This window comes from Peromyscus leucopus, chromosome 22, assembly GCF_004664715.2.
Source record: "Peromyscus leucopus breed LL Stock chromosome 22, UCI_PerLeu_2.1, whole genome shotgun sequence".
Classification (NCBI taxonomy): Eukaryota; Metazoa; Chordata; class Mammalia; order Rodentia; family Cricetidae; genus Peromyscus; species Peromyscus leucopus.
The window spans coordinates 11474900-11492756 of record NC_051081.1 but is presented as its reverse complement, the minus strand read 5'-3'; the positions used below and the strand labels follow the sequence as shown (position 1 = coordinate 11492756).

The 17857-nt window shown below is 38.0% G+C and overlaps 1 pseudogene; it reads right to left on the bottom strand.

The window, feature by feature from the left end:
* Window positions 1-4707: 4707 nt before the first annotated feature.
* LOC114683891 lies at window positions 4708-5168 on the bottom strand (annotated as a pseudogene).
* Window positions 5169-17857: the final 12689 nt, after the last annotated feature.

Sequence of the window (17857 nt, the reverse complement as noted above, 5' to 3'; positions counted from 1 at the left end):
ATGAGAGCTGGGCATGTAATTCCACTCCTAGCTGTGGAGTTATTCACAATTATTATCTGCTGGGAGAGGGAGAGATAATTTTCCCTAAGAGTGTAGTGTTTTAAAAATAATAAGCTGTGCTGGTTACCATCCAGAAAGGTCATGAGCCACGACAAAACTCAGTATCAGAGCTTTTATTAGGAGGAAGGGGGAGGGGACAGAAAAGAGTAACCAGGCCTGGGAAGAGGCATGTGCAGAAAGAGAGAGGGGGCGGGGGGGGGGGGGCCTGTGTGTGTTAAGGATTTCCTTGCACATGCACAGGTGGGTTTACTGAGCTTCGCCATGCATGTGCTGATTGTGTGACCATGCTGCACGTATTTGCGATCATGCAGCACACTGATGACATAAGAAATAAGAACCCTTGCTTAGCTACTGAACTGCGAAGGTAGTCATGCAGCTGAAAGAGTGGCAGAATCCTAACATGGGGTCCCTGGTAGGTCAATCATGTTTCAATGGAAAACCACAAGTTCAAGAATATTTAGGTATCACAGATTAGTCTTGTTAATTTTTTGTTTTATAATTTTTTAGGTTTATTTATTTATTGCTTTTAAAAAGAACACAAAAATGGCTGGATAGGGAAGGGGCCTGAATCTGGGAAAAGTTTGGGGAGGGAGTTGTAAAGAGTGATGTATCTCTGATTTCCTTCTCAGCTTCTTTGTCAATTGTATATAGGAGGGCTATTGATTTTTTTTTTTGAGTTGATCTTGTATCCTGCTATGTTGCTGAAGGTGTTTATAAGCTGTATCAGTTCCTTGGTGGAATCTTTGGGGTCACTCAAGTATACTATCATGTCATCTGCAAATAGGGAAAGCTTGACTTCTTCCTTTCCAACTTATATCCCCTTAATCTCCTTATGTTGTCTTATTGCTCTGGCTAGAACTTCAAGTACTATATTGAATAAGTGTGGGGAGAGTGGACAGCCTTGCCTCGTTTCTGATTTTAGTGGAATTGCTTTGAGTTTCTCTCCATTTAATTTGATGTTGGCTGTTGGCTTGCGGTAAATTGCCTTTATTATATTTAGATATGTTCCCTGTATTCCTGATCGCTCCAAGACCTTTATCATGAAGGGGTGTTGGATTTCGTCAAATGCCTTTTCTGCATCTAGTGAGATGAAGCAAAGTGCGAGAGAGGCCCACAGAAATCCACAAAGATACCCCCACAATAAACTGCTGGCAATCTATTGGTTGAGAGACAGCCCAAACTCACCTACTCTGGTGATTGGATGGGCAAACACCCTAATTGTCATGCTAGAAACCCCATCCAATGACTGAGGAATCTGGATTCGGAGATCCGGGAGTCTAATTAGCGAGAAAGAGAAGGGTTTATATGAGCGCGAATTGTTGAAACCAAGGTTGGATAAAGCACAGGGACAAATAGTCAAACAAATGGAAACACATGAACTATGAACCAATGGCTGAGGGGCCCCCAACTGGATCAAGTCCTCTGAATGGGTGAGACAGTTGATTGGTTTGATCTGTTTGGGAGGCATCCAGGCAGTGGAACCGGGTCCTGTGTTCATTGCATGAGTTGGCTGTTTGAAACCTGGGGCTTATGCAGGGTTGCTTGGCTCGGCCTGGAGGATGGGACTGGACCTGCCTGGACTGAGTCTACCAGGTTGATCTCAGTCCTCGGGGAGGCTTTGCCCTGGAGAAGGTGGGAATGGGGGGTGGGCTGGGGGGAAGAGGAGGGGTAGGAGGGGGAGAACAAGGGAATCCGTGGCTGATATGTAGAACTGAATTGTATTGTAAAATAAAAAGGAAAAAAAAAAAGGTTGGGGAGGGAGAATATAAACCATATACAATTTTCAAAAAACTAATAACAAATAAAAAAAATTTAAATGGCCAAAGAAGAAAATTACCAGCATGGACTGCATGGTGAGCATTGCTGCTTGACAAAGTTCCAGCATTTTGACATGGCCGACCACACTTCTCCAGCACATTTTTACTTTCATTTTTAATTATTCTTACTATTAATGCCTTTCCCTTCAGGAAATTTTGTGTGGGCTTTGGTAAAGGATGAAAATGTATACAATGGTAGCTCTTTAAACAAAATAATTCCTTGAAAAAAATCCCCACCACTTTGGAACCAGAAATTTCATTGTGCCCTCCTAATTACCAAGGACACGAAAGTAAGAGGTTAATTAGACACAACTGATCCCAAGGATGAAATGCCTCCAATTCAGATCCATAGCCTGAGGCCATTAAGGGCAAAAGTTCATTTAATACACATTGAGAAAACAGAAAGGTATGGTATAATGGGAAGAGAATAAGATATCAGGACCTTCCCTTTTGGGAGCTTTATGAGGGGAACAGACCCATATAGTAAGACTAAGAAATTGTAGTATAGTGTCTGCTGCCCAGAAGACGTCAGTTTCCCAAGGCATTTGCATAAGGGTCTCCATTCCCTTGAGGCTTTGAGGAAAGTTCCTGCTTGCTAAAGCAGTCATTCTCATTATCTCAGGCAAGAGGAACCTGTGGCCCTTCCATTAACTTATGGCTAGAGCCTACTGTCATAGTCAATGCTAGATTCCTCAACCCCTGATCTCAAGCCACACCTCAGCTCACATGTCCTCTTTCTCCTGTCTAATCTGTAACTGTAGAATATAAAACTATAGAGTATAAAACTATAGAGCAGGCTGCTACAGCATCTGTTTGATCTTTTTAGGACCAAGCCCCTTCCAGCAGCATCAAGGGTGAACAAGTGTTCGACCATAGGTAATGAAATCCAGAAAGCCATGTCATGCATGTACTGGGGGATAGATCCCAATCACACTGCCAGGGGCCCCTCAACCAGACCCAGCTACATATGTCTTTCTCTCATGTGCATAGGGTCTAGTACAGGCCCATGGAAGTTCCACAGCTATCAATCTAATGTTCTTGAGTTCCTATGAGCTTGGTTCAGTTGTCTCTGTAGATTTCTCCATCATGATCTTCACCCCCCTTGTTCATATAGTCCCTCTTGCCTCTCTTCAACTGGACTCCCTGGTGCTTGGCTATCAATCTCTGCATCTGCTTCCATCAGTTATTGGATGATGACAGTTAGGGCATTCACCAATCTGCTTACCAGGGTAGGCCAGTTCAGGCACCCTCACCACTATTGCTAGTAGTCTAATCTGGGGTCATCCTTGTGGTTCCTGGGAATTTCCCTAGCACCAGGCTTCTCCCTTACCTCATAATGTCTCCCTCTGTCAGGATATCTCTTTCATGACTCTCCCATGCCCTCCCTCCCCTAGTTTAACCACCCCATCCCCTCATGTTCTCATCTCCCATCCCTTCCCCTCTATTATGACCCCCCCATCCCCAGTTTACTCATGGAGATCACCTCTGTTTTCCCTTCCCAAGATGATCCTTCTTTGTTTCCTAGCTTCTCTAGAGCTGCAGGTTGTAGTCTGCTTATCCTCTGCTTTACGTCTAGTATCCACTTATGAGTGAGTACATACCACGTTTGTATTTCTGAGTCTGGGTTACCTCACTCAGGATGATATTCTCTAGTTCCTTCCATTTGCCTACAAACTTCATGATGTCATTGTTGTTTTAGTGCTGAGAAATACTACATTGTGTATATGTAACACATTTTCTTTATCTATTCTTCAGTTGAGGGACATCTAGGTTGCTTCCAGGTTCTGGCTATTACAAACAAGTGTCCTTGTGGTATGATTGAGCATCCCTTGGGTACATGTCCAAGAGTGGTATCATTGGGTCTTGAGGTAGAATGATTTGATTCCCAATTTTCTGAGAAACCACCATACTAACTTCCAAAGTGGCTGCACAAGTTTGCACTCCCACTAACAACAGTCTTAAAATGCAATGTAAAATGAATCTTTTCATACAACAAAACTGTAAAATGTTTGGATGTTGATATTCCATGTGTGATAAGTTCTACTTAAAAGGGGGATTGTAATCTGGGAGGAGGGGACTGGATCTGCCTGGACTGAGTCTATCAGGTCGATCCCAGTCCTCGGGGGAGACCTTGATCTGGAGGAAGTGGGAATGGAGGTTGGGCTGGGGGGAAGGGGAGGGGGGCAGGAATTGAGAGAACAAGGGAATCTGTGGCTATTATGTAGAACTGAATAGTATTGTAAAATAAAAAAAATAAAAGGGGGATTGTTTCAATTAACTTTATTTCCTAAAATATATGTTTTTGATGAAATAATGTCATGCTTCTCTTAGCTGCAATGATAGAGTCATAGTAATTGGCTTAAAGAAAGTTAAAGCAGTTATAACCACAACAATACTTAGGTTTGTAAAATCACAAAAGGCATAATTGCAAATAATTTCTTCCTTTGGAAGAATTAACAATGATTGAGCTGCAATCCACTTGGCCCTGAGAGAGGATTAATACAACAGTGCAGCTATACTTCCCTTTAATGGTCAGTATTAAATATTCTGGAGTAGGCCTTCTTGTTTAGGTTCTTGCTACAAGGCCTATTTACCACTAGTTTCTGTTTTCTTCTTTATTTTCTTTTTTAGATTATAATTTAATTATAACATTTCCCCTTCCCTTTCTTTCCTCCAACCCCTTCCATATATGCCTCCTCATTCTCCATCAAATTCATGGCCTCTTTGATCATTAATTATTATTACATGCATATATGTATAGTTTCTTTTCTTTTTTTTTTTAGCTTATACAAAGCAATTTATTAACAGAAAATAATTTGAGTAGTCCTGTTCAGAGACGGCGACCACAACGACCACCCTTCCTTTGGGTACTGTCAGAGGGGATGGGGGTGACATCCTCAATCCACCCAATCTTCATCCCTGAGCAAGCAAGAGCTCTGAGGGCTGACTAGGCTCCAGGTCCAGGGGTCTTGGTCCTGTTTCCCCCTGTGGTGTGGAGTTTGATATGCAGGGCAGTGATGCCCAGCTCTTTGCACCTATGGGCCACATCCTGGGCAGCCAACATGGCTGCATACGGAGAGGACTCATCTCTGTCAGCCTTTACCTTCATTCCACCAGTCACCCTGCAGATGATTTCCTTGCCAAAAAGATCAGTAACACGAACAAAGGTGTCATTGAAGGATGTGAATATGTGGCAGACATCAAATACATTCTCTCCTTCAGCCATTTGAGGCCAAAAGCTGATGACCTGTTCTTCCTTCTTTTCCTTCCCCTTGCGAGGTGCCATTTCTGAATGTCCTCTCCTAACTCCTCCACTGGAAAGAGCTATGTATAGTTTCTTAACCCTCTGTGTTTGACTACTGATGCTTAACGGCAGAATATTCAGAGCCAGAGTTCATATACAATCTTTTCTCTGAGAAGCTCTCTGGAAGAAGAGCACCTATAAGAGCTGGTGAGAACTCCCTGGCTGCATTTACATTCTTAATAAAAAAATAAATAAATAATCCCATGCTTTCCATTTTCTGATTGTACCGTGATCTGATGACTTTACCTTAAAGAACATACTCCTTTAAATCAGTATATCACATATTATATATTTATTATAATGCTCCTGGGTATCATATACATTTGTCAATATGATTGCTAAATACTGAATAGGAAACTTCAACTGCCAGGTCATTCTAGTGAGTACTTCTACGGGTATCCACTCATTTAATCCATACAACTCTAGAAGAATTATAGGCCATTTGTTAGTATCTAGTATCTGGCTAATTGATTTTTTTGTCTGAAACTCACACATGCTTAGACTAATTACAACCACCAACATCATTACAACTGCTTGGTAAGTCAGATACCTTATTACTTCATTCATATCTCTTTATTTTATGCTCATAGCAGTCACACACTGTGTATTAATCATTTTGCATTTGAGGAAACAGATGCAGACAAATTAAGGAAATGGTGTAGAGCCAACTTAAGACTAAGATGGGTCTTAAACCCAGACAGGACTCATTCTTCACACAATGCTCTTCTCTTAAGATCAGAGGACACTAGAGCTAAGTTTACCATATTCTTTTAAATTGTGAATGAATAATATTATCTTCATGGAATATTCTTTATATGTTTATGAGATCCACATGATTTGTGGTATTATTTAACTCCAGAATTTCTCTGTTTAGTTTTTGTTTGGATAACCTGTCTATTGGTGAGAGTATGATATTGAAGTCACCTACTATCACTGTGTTTGGGTTGATATGTGATTTTAGATGTGATGTAATGTTGATTATTTTTTGAAATTGGGTACTATTGTGTTTGGTGTGCAAATGTTTAGAATTGTAGTATCTTCTTGGTAGATTTTTCTTATAATGAATATGTAATGTTCTTCCCTGTCTTTTCTGATTAGTTTTTATTTGAAGTCTACTTTGTCAGATAAGTCTGGTTGTTTCTTGGTTCTAATTGTCTAGAACAATATTTGTGTCCTTTTACCCTTCAGTGGTACCTGTTCTTGATGGTGAGATGTGTTTCTTGGATGCAGTGGTGCTGCAAGCTACAAAAATATGGAATAATTATTTAGCTGTATATGATAGAAAGATCAAGGAATTCTTCTAAAGGAGAAGTCAAATATCAAGGAATATTTGATGTTATTTGGCTTTTAATATATCAGCTATTTCCTGCTATCAATTTCTTGTTGATAACTCCTAACTCCTAGGCCATAATGGCAAACAGTATAAGCCTCTCAGACCTGCTGCTCAACTGAACTAGGTAACACCCCCCCACACACACAGAGATAATGTCTGTCTCCTAAGCCTAGGTATGTAGATGAATAGCTTTGTTTCTTATAAAAATGAAGCTCAGACCTTCCTTCAACATACAGGCCAAATGGCATTCCAGAGCTATCCTGCAGGAAAAAAGAGTTTTTTGTGTAACCAGATGCAGTAAAGACTGTGGCAAAATTCTGAGTCCAGACTGAATGGCATGACCAGAGAGAAAGGAAAGCAGAGCTTTTGTAGAGAGTAAGGACTGAATCAGGTCAGGAGAGTAAGAGGGGAAGGAAAGATGGGAGATGAAGGAACAGAGGATGAAGATGAGGTCAATAGCAGAAAAGCTTAGTTAAGGCTAATAGAGGGCAGGAAAAGAAGGAACAGAGAGGAGCTGAACGTGAGAATAGAGCTGAAGGTGTGTAGATAGAATTCTGTCTTATAGAAATAAAGTAAACAGATGATAGAGGATGGTGTGTATTCTCTTCCCTCAGATTACACCCCATGCTGGCCACAGTGTCTTCTCCAGGACCCTGGAGGAAATCTTCTCAGGGGAGGTCCCTGGGAATATTTTGTTACAGCAGCAAGATGGATTCTATTTTCTTAATGTAATATGTTACTCTACATCTTTTTATTAAGGAATTGAGTCTATTAATGTTGAAAGTTATTTAACCATGTTTAATTCCTATAATTTTATTCTTTAGTTTTGTTTTTTTGACACCTATTGTGGTTAACTTTTTTGGAATTACTTATTCTTTGTGTCCTCTTGGGTGCAGTTAACCCTCTCTTCAGACTGACAAGTTTTCATTCTGGTGTTATCTATAGATTTGGATTTGTAGACAAAAAAATTCTTAAATTTGTTTTCATCATGAGATGTTTTTCTTTCTTCTTTGATAATGACTGAAAGTTTTAATAGGAATAGTATTCAGAGATGGCATCTGCTGTCTTTTAGACTTGTATAACATCAGCTTGTAAATCCTCCTTTGAAAATACCAGGATTTATTCTAATGAACTTGCCTTTATATGTGACTTGGTCTTTTTCCCTTGCAGATATTAATATCTACTCTTTGTTCTTTACATTTACTGTTTTTATTTTTATTTAAGTTGAATGGGTAGGAAAGTGGGGGAGGATCAAGGAAGAGTTGTGGTAGGGAAATAATAGATCAAAATATATCATATAAAATTTTAAAAAGATAAGAATTATCCAGAATTTGAGCTATGTTGTATTTTGTATATGCTATTGCCCTACCAGAAATGTTTTCATTCTGTCCATTGCAAAGCTAAGGCATTTTCTTTTCACTGGACTAGGTTCTTGAAAAGAAACCCTTTCTGGCTAATGCTCCCCATAGAGATTTCTTTCCTTCTTCAGTATTAATTGCCATTGGTATCTTTTCTTTCTATATCTTTTTATAGTTTTAAATGAAAAATCATATTTACCAGGAGAACTTAAAAATTCCAGGTAAGATTATAATCTTTTCATATTCTGATATCTGTAATTATAACAGCTGATGAGACTTTATTGGAAAACTTTACATCACACCCAGGAGTTAGACAAAAGTATGGATGGTCAAAACTATTTCATCTGTAAGGAAAGATGAGCTGAAAGTAAATAAGAAATTTGAGTATTTAGAAGCTCGTTACCTGAGAATGCCCTGTGTGAGAGAGCCAGGATCATTTGAATTTGTCCAATGTGTTGTGAATTTGCTTGGGGCAGTCTGGGAAAACACAAGTCATGTTAAATGTTTAAAATAAAAGGTGATTAAATTCTATGGCCTAGTTTCACAGAGGGAATACTCATTAAGGAGCAGTGAGGCAACCCAGAGGAGCAAGAGCAAGGAAATCATTACCAGAGTCTAGGGGTTGATCTTAAGTTAAACTTTCTGGTGGAATCTGAGCTAGAGTATGGGAAAGAAACAGTCAATGCTGGAGATGCAGTCTGAGTGGAGATAGAGAGTGGAGTGTGGGAGAGGTAGAACTAAAATAAAGGAGGCATGAAAGTAGTCATGGCTAGAATTTCACTTTGATCCTCCGATCAGAGGCCATCCAGAGGAACCTGGTGTGGCAATTATACTAGGTGTAAGAACTACATGGCACAGAGACTGAGACTTCTGTGATATGGAAGTGAGAATAGAGAGTGTAAGAAAAAGATCTCAAAACATAGATCACAAAGTAGCCTATGTGATCAAAAGTAGTTTTTAGGGAACTATACCTCCTCACATCAAAGAGGTGTCACATGGCTTGGTCAGACATCAGAAGATTTACTAATGATACACCTCATATTCAGTCAAGGCTAGTTTTCGTATTTAGAGCTGGTGCTTGGAGATGTTGTCCTCAATAGCTTCATTCATGATGCTTTTAAGAACTAAGACATTACATGACTTGCTGATCGAAAAATAGAGTCTTTAGCATCATTTCTTGCTAAGGTAGTGACGATTTGCTCCTTGACTTACTTCTTAGAAATCACTTTCCTGGAAGGTATTTGGAAAAATCTCCTTTGGTATGATTATGTATTATGTTTTCTGTGGCAATTTGAGATTTCTTTGTTATGTGAAATGGGAAAGCAGGCCGGACATAATTAAAGTTGTAGTTAAGTAAATGTCATGGCTGATATTGAATCCAGAGCCATTTTTGGTACAGAACAGAGATGATTGTCAAGGAAGTGAAACGATTTGCCTACAGTTATAATAAAACCTTGAGAGTCCTGATCAAGTTGCCACAAGAGTACATTTCAAATTCTTACTTTTTTATGTGATCACAAAAACATATTGTATCCCTTTAATTTTATTGTCATCAATTTTATGAAAGTAATAACAGTATTTATAAACAGAGTTCTCATAAGTACTATTTAAGATAACTTATATCATGGGCTAGCTTTTTTTCTGTGAAGAACCAGAATGCACTTGATTGGTCATATGCTATCTATTGCAATTATGATATGTAAACAGGCATATTAAAAAAAACAGTTATACATGAAAACAACTGTACCAATTTCTAATGGAATTTTATTCACAAAATGGAGCACCTAGCCATGTAGATCATAACTTGTAGTCTTTTGATCTATACATCAGACATCTGTAATATAGTAATTAGCAGAGTAAAGATTTAGTGAATTTTATTGACATTGTTGTTAACATCATTATTGATATGGTGTTTGCTGTATAGATAAAAGAAATGATTTTTCTTAAAATACTAAACATTCAGTGGAATCTCTGTGACTATGCCATGAGAGATTTGTTTATAATTACATGCAATGAAATTTTGTCCATGGTCTTCTCATGGATATTGTTTTCTATTGGGTGTTCCAAAATTGCAATAATTTTGAAAGATGTGCATATGCTAAGAAAAGGAGCATTGAGCCCCTCCAAAAATCAGAGGTTACATGTGTTAAACTAAATGGCTGTTTACTTAGACTCATGTGAAGGAGCCTATCAGGTGGTGTGAATCCCAGAGAAAACTGCCAACCAAGACCTGTCAGTGGGGAGCTATGGCAGAAGTGTGGAAGTGTGTGGGAAGAGTGACATAAAGATTTCATTCTACTGTGGCTGAATACATGCCAGGCTGGAAAAGTGTGATGATGCCAAAAATATGTGAGCAGGACTTCTGAGTTTTGGTTTAGTGAAAGAAGTATTTCCTGTTGCTTTATTGATGCACCATTCTGATGTATAGTGATTACAATAAAATTAACAGGCTACAGAAGACAGACTTGAAAGGCTGTTATAGAAGGGAGAACTTGGGTCACAGCAACGATCCCTGAAATGTTAAATTCACAATAAGCAGCAAGCCTGACAAAGGGACTTAAGAATGAGGACGCCCTATCCACCCCTGCATGGCTTGACTGTTTCTCTGAGTTCTTAGAAAAATCATACTTACTGAAAGAACTTCAAGCAATTATCAGTAACACAGTAGGGTTCACAAAACGAGTATATTTGTCTAAGAACTTGGTTATCTCAATGTAGTCTACTGTTAAATTCAACCAAGTTAGTTAGAGAAGACAAGGGAAAATACGTCAGTACATGAAAAATGAAGTGCTATAATTTAGTATTTCAAAAATGGATGTTAAGTCCATTATATATTCTCAAAAGTTTTGTTATATTTGGAACCATAACAAAGGTTTGGCTTGGAATGTAGGCATTGTGCATAGCAATTGTTCTTCTTGCACAGATCCTTGGTTCCTTCTGCTCTTTCAAAAATGCACTACCTAAAGAAAGAGTTTTTGTTGTAGTTTTTATATTGTATTTAAGTTTTACGTACTAGGTAAATTGTATAATACTTGTAAGACATACTTATAACTTTGTCTATTGATATTATATATAGATATACTTTGTGTTATGAAATAGTATTCTAAACCAAACTCATCAGGGCTCCTAGAGTAGCAGATTGGAAAACTTTCATAAAGTGACAAATACTGAATGGTTTAGGCATTTCAAGCTGTAAACTGACACAATTATTCACTTTTTCTGTTGGGAAAGAGAAACAACCAAAGATGATATGTGAACAAATGGAAATTCATTGAAGTTCAATAAAACTTCATTTACAAAAACAAACATTGGGCTATATTTGGTCTTTAGGCCATAGCTTGTTTACTCCTGCTACAGTGTAAGAGTTTATTATGTATAGAGGATCCTTATCTTTTGTGGTTGATGCCTAACAGCAATCTCATGTAAAGGTACATTCTTATTAAGTGTATTATCACTAAAAAAAAGAGAAGAGGTTACTAAGGCATTAATGTAGTAGTGGTCTTAGGGACCACAAACACAATGACATCCTGATGTAACATATTTTCTTTGTTTGAGGACTAGGCAGAGGGCAGTCTTGCCATATCATCTTCCCTGGAGAGATGTTTTATGTTCAGGTCCATGAGGAAATTAATTCATAAATAATGTAAGTATGCCAATAATTAGTCGATATATTACTTTGGGGTATTTTATGATGTAGCCGTAGGTATATCAATGATGATTAGTTACATAGAACACAGTAATTTTTATGGAAAAAGTGTCTGATATTTATAGGGTTCTTAGATAAATATCTGTTGAATGATGATCACCCTAGCTTTTGAGCCATTGGTGGTGTACCCACTAACAATCGGTTTTCTAGAAGATTATCCAAAGTCAATCAATGGCAGTCCTGTGTGTTCTTTTATAGACATATGGTTTTGAAAAGCTCAACATTAAAATTTCCCAGAACCAAACAAGTTGGCCACACTTAAACACCACAAACTCATTTTAACATTGATTTTATGGTATGGTATTTTATGGTATATTTTCTTTCCTCTTTTTGGTTTAAAGAGTCCACAGCACTTTTTCTACACCAGCCCGATTTTTACAGTGATACCTGTGACACATGTCAGTTTAGATAAATGAATGTTTCCACTCCAACCTGCTCATTTACTCAGGTGTTCATCAAATATAGGCCACATGGCTGGATATGAGCTAGATGCTAAGCGAGAAGATGGGAAAACAAAACACTTTCTCCAGAGGGAGGCATTGTTTAAATAGATCATTGCATACTAGTACAGTTAATTTATTTATTATAGTTTATTTTTATGAGGGACTGGGCAATAAACTCTGTTATAATATTCCCTGCTGAGTTTGAAAGAAAATTTAAGATCAATGGTTGAGTAAACAAACGTGAATTTTTGCAAATGTAAATAGCTTAAAGGCTTGAGCAAATGTGAGGCACACAGGTGGGAACAACTACTAACTTGCTGAAGAGTTTTATTGAATTCTGTTGAGAAAATTAAAAAAATAAGGATCAAATAAGGACAATATCATACAAATGAACTAGAAATCACTCTTTGTGCAAGAGAAAGTCAGTGTTAACCTTGAGGAAATTGAATAGATGGTCATTTTTATATATTAAAACATCAATTTGGGAAATCTGAGAAGGTAACTTTAAGCTTGAAGAAACTAGGCAAGAAGGCCAATGAACATTGCTATAATATAGAAGAGATTTTCTAGCTAGGAGCTCGGTGGTACCCATGGAAAGTTGGTAATAAAAAAAAATGAAAGCTATTTTGGGGTTCACCAAGTCCTCTGAACCTCAGAAGACTCGGTGATTAACTGTATGCAATGCAACAGAGGAGCAACAAACATTGGTCACAAAATATTTTTTCCAAGGATGAGTGGGTTGAACAAAACCAACAGGCTTAGTTTTGGCCAGTGTTACAGAGAAGTAATTGACCCAGGATATTAATTCCTGTCTGTGGTGATAAATTATGCACCCCAATAAAACTTACCTGGGGATCAGAGAACAGAGCCAGCCACTAGATTAGACATAGAGGCCAGAGAGTGGTGGCACAACCCTTAATCCTATCACTTGAGAAGGCAGAGATCCATTTGGATCTCTGTGAGTTCAAGGCCACACTGGCAATAGAGCCTGGCAGTGGTGGCACACAACTTTAATCCCAGTACTGGGAAACACACAAGCCTTTAATTATAGGAAGTGATGTCTGGGTAGAGAAAGGTATATAAGGTGTGAGGAAACAGGAACTCACTCTCTTTAGACTGAGGATTTCATGAGGTAAGCTAGTGGCTGGCTATTCTGCTTCTCTGACCTTTCAGCTTTCATCCCAATATCTCTGGCTCTGGGTTTTTTATTATAAGACCTTTTAAGATTCATGTTACACCTATCTTCTTGGGTTTGTTCACTTTGTCATAATGAATCACTTTCTTTGGTGGAAAGAAAATTTCTGCTTAATATGAGGGTAGCCTCAGCCAGTTGGACGTTTATGTATTGTATTTTTGCAGTTTCCTCACTAACTCAGGAAATTTTCTTTCATGGTACTGTTTGGTGACTACACATAAGCTTCTATGCAATACAGATATGTGAAAAAGTAGGTATAACTTAAATGGAATCTAAAACACAGAACTGGCAAAGAGGAAATGTTTGCAAGATGTTTTTTACCTTACCCAAAATTATAAAAAGAGAAAGTCATCATTTGTGGGGTTCCGCTGACCCCACTGAACAATTAGGCCCACCGCCCACCACCCACGGCAGACCTTGACTGAGGAAAGGTAGTGCACCACTGGTCTGTCACCCAGCCTCCCAGTACCCAGAGACAATCAGATGCAGTGGGGAGCCATGTCAAGCAGGAACTTGTTTATTAAGCATCAGTGCACCCTTTATAAAACACCAAACCACAAACCAGCTTTCCTTCTACCAATCACAACAAAGGTCAAGTATCCATGAGCCTCTCTGGGCATAGCTCAGCATGATGATGCACCTATGTCATCTCTCCTGATCCCAAGAGCCAATCATAATTTTTGGTAAACAAGTTAGGTCCCCTCCCAGCTCACTTCCTCTCAACGCCATCTTTGGCTTTTGCAGCCCCACATGTGCTCCTCTGCATACACACAATCATTAGACCTAGACAGAGTCTGGAGAAGAAAGCTTCATGTTCATCTTTCCAGTCTTCAAACAAGGAACTTCAGCTATCATCTGAAACTTTGAATCTGGTAGAGGTATTCATAGTTGAGTGCATTTACACTTGTTTATCTGTTTGTTTCTCCTTCTCTGCAGATTTAGAATGGACACACTTCAAAAATGAGCAGGATAGGAAACCATAAGCAACATCACCCAGCAAAACATATAAAGTATTCCTTCTTCACTGTAGGCATTCAGGTGTCTTACTGAATTGTAGGGCAGTTGGAAATGTATTATTTTCTCCTTTTTAATTTACAATGTACTGGTTCAGAGAACTAGCAACTGTGTAGAGATGGTTTTCTGTGAGTATGTCTTTGGATATGTATCCTAATAATTATTTTCTATGACTTTACAAAAATAAGAATGTAAATTCATACTGGGAAGAAGTCTTCAAAGGAAACAGAAGTTAATACATTGAGATCTGTGCTGGACTGATCAACTGGTATCTCCATAATGAATGCAAAATCCTTTACTCTCAAGTGATAATTTTTTAATATATTAAAGAAAATTAGTCTTGGGAAAGTGCAGAAATTCACAAATACCCTGGTAATGAATGAGTACAGGGAGAAGAGAGATAAAACATGATGAGAATATCATTAATGAATATGTGTATGGAATTTGGAAATGTGGAGGGGTGTGAAAAGTAGAGGGTCCAGAGTTTCTGTATGGTAAGATCCCATTATGTAAAGTTGTTGGAGAGGAGCCTGGGAAATCTGTAATGAATTCTTTCATATGTTTCGTATGAAAGGTAAGTTAAGCTCTTGCACTATTACTATTTATATATTTATAAAACAAGTTGATGCCATTATATACACTGAGCAGGTTATATTTACAAGTGTGTATGTCTATACATATATACATATTCAAGTAATAAAAATTAATTAAAAAGAGGCTATGAATTGGAAAGAGATTAAGGAAGGGTATATGAACGTGTTTAGAGGGAAGGAAGGGAGGAGCAAAATGATGTAATTATATTATACCCTCAAAAGTAAAACAAAACAAACAAGTTAAATTAAAAAAAAAAATAGTTGGTGGACACTCACCCAGCCCTGCATGAATACCAATGCGTGCACTGAGAGCCACTGTTTGGGCTAACAGTGTTCTCTTAAGAGTGTTTTCTTAAGACTGTGGCAACAACAGTTAAAATGGGTTGTATCCCCAGGAAAAATTCAGCATTTTCCCTCTGGAATGTAAAGAAAATCATACGTAGGATTTCATTTTAGTTCTTTAATTTCTATCTTTTTCTTTTAACATTCTCCCAATATATCAGTAATATCTGATACCCCAAGACATTTGCTACAGTGATGGTGTAGATATACCTGAGAGATGGCATTAAAATGAGAAAACATAAATTAGGGTCATATGTAGTTTGCTGTCTAGGCAGAAACAATTTACCCTAGCAAAGACATTTAATGAATAAACATTCAGGAGAACTGTTAAAAACTAGTTTGCTTCAGACTAATTATGTGCATGTTCTTCCTGGAAATGAGGGCAGCCTGTTTGGATGATCTGTAGCCTTGCCAAAGCCTTGTCACATGAGTACACTGTTGAGTGAACTCCAAATATCTATTCTAAACTCTGGCTAGAAAGTGAGTGGGACTCAGTAGAGAGCAATGACATCAGGTGGAATTGTATGGTGGGTGGTTCTGCCCATGTTTGTTTATCTTTCCCAACTATACTAAGGGGAAGGCATCTCTAATGAATTCCAAAATAAAGATCTGTGGCAAAACATTAAAATAAGATGAGTGAGTGGCCAGGACAGAAAACAAATCAAAAGAAAAAATTTCAGATAGAAACTCACATTTCATCTTATGCAGCTCCTGGAAAAAAGGGCAAAGGAAAATTGTTCTTCACAAGACTTTCTTTTATTGCTTATTCCCCAGAGAGAGAATGGGCTGTAGATTTGGAAAGGTTGGAGACTGAATGGAAAAACCTGTAAACCATATACAGAGCTTCTGTCTCCTTTCTCATTAGGTATCAGGGATATTGGAGAATATGGAAGGGTGGGCCCCTGCATTTGCTGAGCCTGTGTGCTTACGATCATTGCACTTGCCACTCTGAAGGAAAATACTTGGATCTTCTTTCCTAGAAAAGCCAATTCCATTTAATAGTCTTAGAGCTGGAAGCTGTCTCAGCAGATAGCATTATTTTGCTTTTTGAGTTTAGATTGCAGAAATGGCTATAAAACTATCATTTATATGAATGTGCCACCATGATTTATTTAGACAAAGGCCATTATAGTGATTCAGTGTTCCAATTGTCTTGATAATGGGTCCTAATTATTACACTCTTCTAGTACCTAAAAACAATTGCAAACCAGAATGAAAAACTATTTGAAGAACAAGAATATTATACTTCTATTTTTATCACAACTCTGAGTTTTGAAGAAAAAATAAATTAGAATTGTTAATTATGAAAATCTCAAATGACCTTGGGGCTGTAGATAGATCATGGAGTCAAAGCTATTTCCAATTGAAAGTTTACAGCCTTTGGAATTGTAGGCAACTCTATCAGAGAACAAATCCTGGCTACTACATTTAGAGATTAAGAAATGATTAGATTCTGCAAGATTTATCCTTCTAAATTGCTCTTAGAAGAACATGCACCCATTGACTCTTGCTTACTTGTCCTTCAAGCTAAGGTGCTTCAGTTTGGAGATTAAAAGATTAACATGTGTGGAAGGGCTGCCGACTCTCGTGGCACCTGCTAATAAACATTGCGCTTGTATTACTAATGCTGGCTCCTCATCAAGCAGGGGACAGAGTTCCCATTTTAATCAGAATCTCCTCTGAAACTGAGAAGAGTGATTTCTCACCTAGAGTGCTTTTCTTTCTGTGTTTTTTCCTCTCTACATTGAATTGTCAAATCATTTCTTGTATTCTGTTTGCATTTCATTTTAGTTTTTCATATTCCTTAATTTTTCTGTTGCTTTTCTCTTGCTTGTGTTTGTTACTCTTTCTAAATATTGTGCTTCATTTATTCTCTTTTTCTTTTAAGTTTTTCTGTTATAAGAATTCCTTTCCTTTGGATATGTAAACCATGTCTACCAAAGTGAAGTATACTTCTACTAAAGTTCACCCTAGTGTCCCAGTTAGTTCTTTGGACTTACTTGAAAAGCATGGGTGAGTAGTTTCTGGCAGGAATGTGGGTGACCCTAAAGAATATGAAAGGCGATACTCAGCATAATGCCATGGCTCCTGCATAGCCATATAGAGGGATACTCTCTCAATTATCATCTCTAAACCTATAATCTAGTGCTTATGAGACTATGAGGCCAAGGGCAATAAGGGCCGATTTGGATGCAAATGTCTGGGAGAAGTATCTCAACAGGTATATGAGATCTATGAAAGCAGTCCACATGGTCTTATGAAGAAGTGGCTGTTTTGCTTAGGGGATAACACTCAAATGTTTGATGCATCAGAAATTGTGTATTAATAAGGTTGTTCTTCCAAACTTATTGTCTTTCCGTTTTGCTAATAGTGTTCATATCTATATTAGATCCATATCTGATCCTCAGCTACATCCATAGGTGCAAGTGTATCTATATCCATAGCCACATCCACAACTAAGAGGCTATCACAGCTTTATTGACAAGTACTGCCACAGCTGGTACCCTATGCACATCTACATCTACCTCTGCATCCACATTTGTGTCCACAGTCACAAGAAATCTTTCTCTGTTGCAGTCTTTGTATTTCTATCCCTGTATCTGTAATGATCCCTATCTCATTCTTGTTTGTCACGTACTCATAGAAAACACAGGTTTAACTGCTATCACTGCTTTCATCTTCATCATGCACA